Source organism: Pseudopipra pipra, chromosome 6, assembly GCF_036250125.1.
Source record: "Pseudopipra pipra isolate bDixPip1 chromosome 6, bDixPip1.hap1, whole genome shotgun sequence".
Taxonomy (NCBI): Eukaryota; Metazoa; Chordata; class Aves; order Passeriformes; family Pipridae; genus Pseudopipra; species Pseudopipra pipra.
This window is the reverse complement of record NC_087554.1, coordinates 2172310-2179980: the sequence shown is the minus strand read 5'-3', so window position 1 is coordinate 2179980 and position 7671 is coordinate 2172310. Positions and strand designations below refer to the sequence as shown.

The 7671-nt window shown below is 39.0% G+C and overlaps 1 long non-coding RNA gene across 1 annotated transcript in view; it reads right to left on the bottom strand.

Annotated features, from left to right (window-relative positions):
* Nucleotides 1–6648: 6648 nt before the first annotated feature.
* LOC135416759 (uncharacterized) overlaps nt 6649–7671 on the bottom strand; it is a 111359-nt gene continuing 110336 nt past the window's right edge. Inside the window, exon 4 of the long non-coding RNA XR_010431704.1 lies at nt 6649–6743. This is a non-coding gene — a long non-coding RNA (uncharacterized LOC135416759). The remainder of the gene's footprint in view (nt 6744–7671) is intronic.

The following is a 7671-nucleotide window of genomic DNA, read 5'->3' as shown; positions in this document are numbered from 1 at the left end:
TGAACAGAATAAGTTTGTCAAAGTTACCTCGAAGTTGCCTAATAGATACCCGGTGGCAATTAATGGCGTTGGTATGGTTTGAATGGGTAGTTCATCCCTTGGGATGAAAACAGAGTCTTTCAAGAGCTCTACCTGAGACTTAAAAAAGATGGAGGTAAACAAGAATCAGGAGAACATACAAGTTCCTAATAGTGCTCATAAACTTTTACATACCCACTTACTTTACCTCAGTTCCCCTGTTGACTCCCACTTCTGTGCTCTCTTCCCCTCTCAACCTATCTTTTTTTTCAGCTTAAAATATATCCAACTTGCTTGTTATATAATAATGACTCATACTTTCATTGGCTTAAACTTTACCCAATCTTTCTTTCGTGTCATTTTTGTTCTTTAAACTGAGATTTAGCCTCTTCAGTTTTGGGTACTACATTGTGGGTTTTTAAGTAAATTCCACTGATATAGCTGGGAAAAAATGATGCTGCAACTAAGTATATAAAAATTATTTAGTAATAGGATGAAGACTTGGCAGTATTTTACATGCTATATTCATTTTGCTGGACAAGTAAAGAAAAGTGATGTATAGAAACCCATAAATGCTATATGGTGTTTGATAGCTGTAAAGTCTTCAGCAAAATTTGACTCATATATAGGTATGAGCCACATAGTAAAATGCATGTGAGTGCTCATTTGGTTATTGCCTGGAAAAGCAACTTGGGCACATAATGTTGTATAGCATATATACTACTTGGCTTGTGTATTTTCTAGACCACGGGGTTAAGTCCTGAGGCAAAAAACTCAAAATTTAACATTAGCAATTTTTTTCTACTGTTGCCCTGATACACCCTTTTGGCCAGATGATCACAATCAAATATATTATGTACACTTGAAAAATTACATTAACAGGTAAGAACCTTATGGCCTAAGGGAATGTGCTACTTTCCAGACCTCAGCTCTCATCAGGTGTAAGGATGGGGGGCAGAACTTGTATCTTCATGAGCCACAAAGAACATTGTGGGATAGGGTAGGGACTTTTTGTTCAGCTTGCGGAACTCACTTTCCCTCACCCCAAGCTGCTGGATTTATTTTATGTGGTGTTTTTTTTTTTAATTACTTTTATTTATTTTAAGGCATCTCCACTTCCTAGGTTGTTAAATGCTTTCCCTCACATCCTGACTATGAGTTGGACTCCAGTTCCCAGACCTCCTGCTCCATATCCAGGTGGAAGAATGAAAATACCATGCACTGCAAACTGATTAATTTTGTTAAAGAGAGGGAAATAGAAAAGAGGAGAGAGAACCATGTATCCCAAACTGGGATATTTCAGCAATGTCAAAATCTGGATTTTTATTTTTTTTGGGGGGGGTGGAGATCTCTACAGACATAAACTACTGCTGGTGTAATACATGCTTACAAGGTTCTCACAGGAGGACAAGTGGAGCCTGTTGGAGTGAGGCAAACATCTGATGTTCTCTTTTACAAGAAATGAAATCTGCTGTAAGTTAATTCTACAAATTCACTGTCATGCTAAATCACCGAGCAACAGTGCAAGCAGAATGGATAAATCCTTCTGTTAGTATGGCATGTTGCTGCAATTAACATTTTCACTGCACAATTATGTTATAAGATAGGATCTATAAAGGTGAAGAGCATAACTTGTTCATTAGAGTGGGCAGCAGGGAGCAACAGCAAAAATGTGTTGCAAGAGCAGGATAGCTTTTTTGAGGTAAGCATGTGCATATACTGTATTCTATTGTCTATAATCCTTTCTCATCCAGCACATATGCTATTAGTCTACTCCTCTTCCTGGAGCTCATCCAAATACTAGCAGCATCATTTCCTGCTTAAAATGGAAAACTCAAGGGGAATAAACAGCATCTTCTGCAAATAATCCTATAATATTCCTACAGGAATTATGTATTAGTGAAAAACCTTTTATATGAAAATAAAATATTGCATGATAAAAATTAAATTATGCAATTTATGGGGAAATTTTTTTAATTCTGACTGATAAAAATACAATAGCAAGTTTATGAATGGAATTGTCTCTTTTCTACTCATGATCATCTCTATTTTAAATTATTGTTCTCCTGACACTGAAAAAGAAATCTATTTTCTATCTCTTCAGTTGTATGCTTAAAAAGTAGTGTTTTCTCAGCTTTCCTTGAAAAATCTGTAGGAGAATACTGTTCCATATTACAAATATAAACTGAGACCTAAAATCCCATGTACAATTAGAACTTTAAATACAAGTAGAAACTGGCAGGTTACTATAAATGCGAAGATTACAGTAGTGGGTGCCTAAGATCTTTTTTAAGATGAGGGGAATGTTCCAAGTGCTGCCAGTATGTGGTAGAATACATACCCTAAGTTCATATTTTGAGAGTGTATGAGTAGTCCAATATGAATGAGAGAGTATTTGGTCCAGTATTTGCTGTAAATCAGTGCTCTTCCTCTGCTGCAGGGAGATTTATGATGATTTGTACAATTGGTGGGAGGCAGATTATAAGTGCCAACATACTTCTTCCCCCTCCACAGTTGTGCAAAAATGATTGGTGAATACAGAAAAGAGCCCCTGCCTGGAGTGTTGTTTTCTGTGGTCCACCAAAGTTTTCGCAGTTCTCTTTGTTTTGAAATCTTGTCTGCATGAAGGGCTATGAAATTTAAAACCTTCCATTTGTTTTAATGTCATTGAGCAGTAAGTGACTTTGTGAAACACTTGAAGTAGGTTTTGGCATGGTGCTGGAATGGCAGCTTCCCACAGTCAGTGGAAAAGTTGCAGGTGGTTAACAAATAGTTTTTACATAACACTAAGAATATGCAAGACATTTCTTAAATAAACAAGAAGAAAATTAAAATTATGATTTTGCAGATCTCTAAGTTTAGGAGAACTTATGGCTGCGTCATAGGAATCTTGGCTATTTCTTCTGCAATAAATGCACTCCAATCCTATTTCTTTTCTGCTGTAGATTCTCACTCTCTTCACTTTTACAAAATTTGGGAAACTGTTCTTCATAATACTATCTCTACTTCTAATATGTCATTAAAATCTGTGTCAGGGCATATCTTCACCTAATCTAAAATTAAACTGCTAATATGATTAAAACTTAACCTCACCACTGTATAAGAGCACAGGATCTGATCTGCAGCATTTATGTTTTGATTCCACTGAATGCCCTGGTATTGCATTTTACTTTGAAAATCAAATATTCTGTGAATATAGTTGTGTAATTCATCTATGTGCCTTTGAGTTGAAACAACCAACTTTGGTCCATGCCTATGTTGTGATAGGATTGTTGAAATGGAAAAGGAAGAAACTGAGGTGAACAAAGTCAACCTCCACCTGAACAGATTAACTCTAATCACCAGAAAGAGATAGACACAGGTTCATACATCCTGATGGTTACTGATGAAGTTGTCCATCTTGCAATAGTCATCTCTTAGATCTTGCAGAACTCTTCTTTCCCCTTTTTACCTTGTTTTTCCCCAGTCTGATGCATTAAATTCAGTAAGAACTTTTACCCTTTTAGCTAAAAGTTGGGTGGTAGTCTTGCATACGTGCCCAGAAATGTAAACCTGGAAAGTTTTTGAAATCAGCAGTAGAAATACTGCAATTAAATTTTAATAGGTGGTCTTGCTTTGTTCAATGACTTGTCTTTAGTATTCTGTTATAGGTATTGAAAACTTCACAATCAGAGTATTATTTCACAGGTGACAAGAGCTCCCACACATTCCTTTGGGAATTTTTAGACTCTTGCAGCTCTTATGAATGGGAAAAAAAGCAGGTGCAGACAAATTGATGGAATTTGTATATAATTCATTGGATATCCAAGCATGCTTGTGTACATCAGCTGATAGCTATAAGTGAAGGTATACTGCCACTTATAAAGGTCACTGGTGAATAAGTCATATGCCTGAAAGTGAGATTGTGTTGATTTCCTTTTCCCCTTGCTTAACAAAGAAGATGGTACAATGAGTGGTTGGACACCAGTACACTAAAGGTTTTTCTGTGTCTAATTAGTTTATTTATGTTTTTCTGAGGGCTTACCAGCTGTTGGTGTAGGAGTAGCCCTGCATGTTAATAGTATTTCTCTTTTAACCTCTGTTACTACTTTCGGTGAGTTTAATCTGAGTGTTTACTTACCTGTACACTCAGCAGTATTTTTGGAGATTGTATTGGACAGTGGGTACTGGAGAGAAGAACCTTCAGGCCCCTAAACCCCCAACGTTAAACTGTCCCAAATTTGAATTCACGTGATGCTGAAGCAGACTGTAGTCCTCTCACAAGTTTGTTCAGGATCACCTGTTACCACTCTAATGTGCTTTTTAGAAAAGTAACTGCCAGCCTTCTGTGCTTCGTAGGTCCACTGAATCAAGAAATATAGTAAAAAAACTCCTCCCCAGATGTGTTTGCCTCTGGTAAGTCAATTTGCCTGTGATTTGATCCTGTGTTTACTTGGTAGGCTGGAATTTACACACCTGACAAAATATCGTAGGATAAAACTCAGCACATTCAGAGAAGAATATTTTGAATAAGCATCAGGAGGTGAGAAACGGGAAGGGAGAGGGAGTGAAGAAGGAAAGTATCTGTGTACAGTGAGCTTCATCCACAGTGGGAGAGCTCTTAGAGAGATTTTCTTTCTGATTCCATTCCTTGTCCATGTCCTTTTATTTTACAGCAATAATTTCGCTCTCCTTCCTGCAGCAGGAATGATGATTTGAACAAGGCAAAGTGGAAGAGCTGTAAGGAATACTGCAATAAGAGTTGAGAGAAGCAGGTGTGATTCAGAATGTTAGTTTTCCCACTGGATATACTTTGTAGTTATGTTTTAATTCTCCCAGTTCTTCCAGGCATTTTCTGTTGTTACTATGAAGTTTGTTTCACCTTTAAAGTGTGTGTGTGGTGGTGGGGGGGGGGGATTGGGGGCAGCTCAGGTAGCTGACATATAAACATTCTCAAGGAAAGCTTTTAGAGCTCATAGTATCATTCAGTATACATCTTGAAAATGTTAATCTTTTCAACTAAATAGCAGCTACCATTGGCATATAAGTAGCATGCACTTTGTATCTTTGGAAAAAGTGTTCCTACTGTCAAAGGGAGTGGAATTTACTCCAAAGCTGTGCTACGTTATTGGTGATACCTTGATAGGTAAAGGCTGTGGTGGATTTACTTGGCCCAGCTGTCAGATGCCCACCAAGCCACCCTGTCACTCCCCTCCTCAGCAGAACAGGGAGCCAAAAATACAACAAAAGACTCGTGGGTCAAGATGAAGACAGAGAGATCACCCAGCTGTTACCATCACAGGCAAAACAGACTCTACTGGAGGAAATGAATGTGATTTATTACCAGTAAAATCAGAGTACTATAATAAGAAATAAGATCAAATCTTACAAAACCTTCCCCCTCTTCCCAGGCTTAATTTCCCTCCAGACTTCTCTACTTCCTCCCCAGAAAGCGGTGCAGAGTTGCGGTCAGTTCATCCCACGTTGTCTCTGTTGCTTCTTCCTCCTCACACACTTCCCCTGCTCCAGAGTGACGTGCCTCCCACAGGAGGCAGTTCTCCAGGAACTGCTCCAGTGTGAGTCCTTACCACGGGCTGTAGTTCTCCAGGAGCTGCTCCAGCGTGGGTCCCTTGCATGGGGTGCAGTGACCTAGAACAGGCTGCTCCAGTGTGGATCCTCCACTGAATCACAAGTGCTGCCAAAATACCTGTTCCAGTGTGGGCTCCTCTCCACAAGTCCTGGCAGGAGCCTGCTCCAGCACGGGTTCTCCGCAGGGTCCTATACTCATTTGATATCCACCTGCTCCTGCGTGGGGTCAAAGGGCCATGAATACAATATTCAGATCTTGTAACAATTCTTGTTATCCTGTACACAAAAATGCTTGTCCTGGGCTCTCCTAGCAGTAGTTACTTAATGCTCCAACACCTTTTAGACAGAAAAAGATGTGTGAAGAAACTTGAGGGCTTTCCTTCCTGTCACAATTTAGAACATGTCTGAGACAAGCAAGAAACAATAGCAATAAATGACTGAATATAAACATTGTGTTTCACGATCCTCATGAAAGGTTCAGGCCTAGCTGATAATAGATTGATCATGTTACTGTATGACCTGACCACAGAAATATGAAACTGCCAGTCTGCTAGGTTGTAGTTGTGCAGTGCTCTGCATTGCACTAGTCTCAGTAGTGAACCCCACAACAAGCAAACAAACAAATAAAAAACCCCAAAACAAAACCCAAAAAACTCACCCCAACATTACATGCTTTCTGTGAAGAATGGTAATAAATTAGAAATCAGAAGAATAAGGTTGATAGTCTGGTAGCTTACAAACAGAGGGGCAAACCAACTAACCTCTAATTTCTGCTATTTCAGACCTGCTCCCTTCCTGCCACCCCCAGCTTTGGGAATACTATTCTCACCTCCCCTCAGAAGCCAAGCATCTGCTCTGCCATGCTCTGGAGCAGTGCTAGCCTGAAAGGAGAACTGTTCCTGACTCTAACCAGAGATGGGAAGGAGAGGAACACTTTTCCTGCTTGGTGTGGAGTTCTTTTATATCAGTCATTGTATCAGTTTCCCATCTTTGCTGAACTGACATGTCCAAGTTCAGCTTCAGCACACAATACAACACATCTCAAGTGCAGGAGCTGACCTACCTCTAACCTTAGTAGTTCAGTGTCCACAGGTCCTCTGAGAAAGCTCTCAGACTTCTATCTGTTGAGATGCAGCACTTATTGCAGTGACTTTGCCCTGAAAAACAATTGTCATCAGGCAAGTTTAGGCTTTCGGTGGGTGGTAGCAAGACACATCAGTGGCTTTTGAAAACTGTGGGGAGAAAGACTGAAAAGAAAACTTGAGCAGTCCATATCACTGGGTCCCCTGCTATGAAGAAACATGAAATCCAAGTACTCACATGCAATATTTCCTGAAAACAGCTGAAATGATAACTCACAGGTTATCTGTGAACTGGAGCCTTCCTTTGCTTTTAATAAAAGACACTGGGAGAAATTAATTCTGTCTAAAACCACTGTATGTGCTGTGTACCTAAAAGCAGGTATCAGTGGGTTCTTATAACATCAGAAGTCCCTTAGTTATGGCTATAAGCATGCTACTTGATTATTAAGCCTCTATGTCTGCTATTGTTTTTTCCTTACTATTTATTTTAAGTGAACGCATTCATTTAACTGAAAATGCCAAGTGAGTAATGTGTAACTCTATGGAGAAATACAAAAATTGATCATTCTGTTAGAGGAATTAAATACTCTTTGTGCATAAATTCTAATGTTCGAGTGCAACTAAGAAATAAACATGACTTATTGCTGATAATGATGAGTGTTTCAGAGACTCTGAGCTTGTCAGAAAATCAGCTGTCTTCTAGGTATTAATGAGAAACAAAAAATATAAGGATGCATTTATTAACAGACCATTCATAGAGTCTGAAACTAAGTGGTTTGGAAAAGTACTACATTGTTTATAGTAATAAAGGCAAAGAAACACCAGAGGAAACATCCCTGGGGCTTAATCAATGATCAGCATATGAACATAAGTCAAAGATTGTTTAAAATTGTTCCAAATGAGGAATAACTGACGTCAAGAGCTTGCTTGACTTCTTACCTGCTTCACACCCTGGTTGCCTGCAGTGAGAAAAGTACGAACAGAACACTTACAAGCAGCCTTT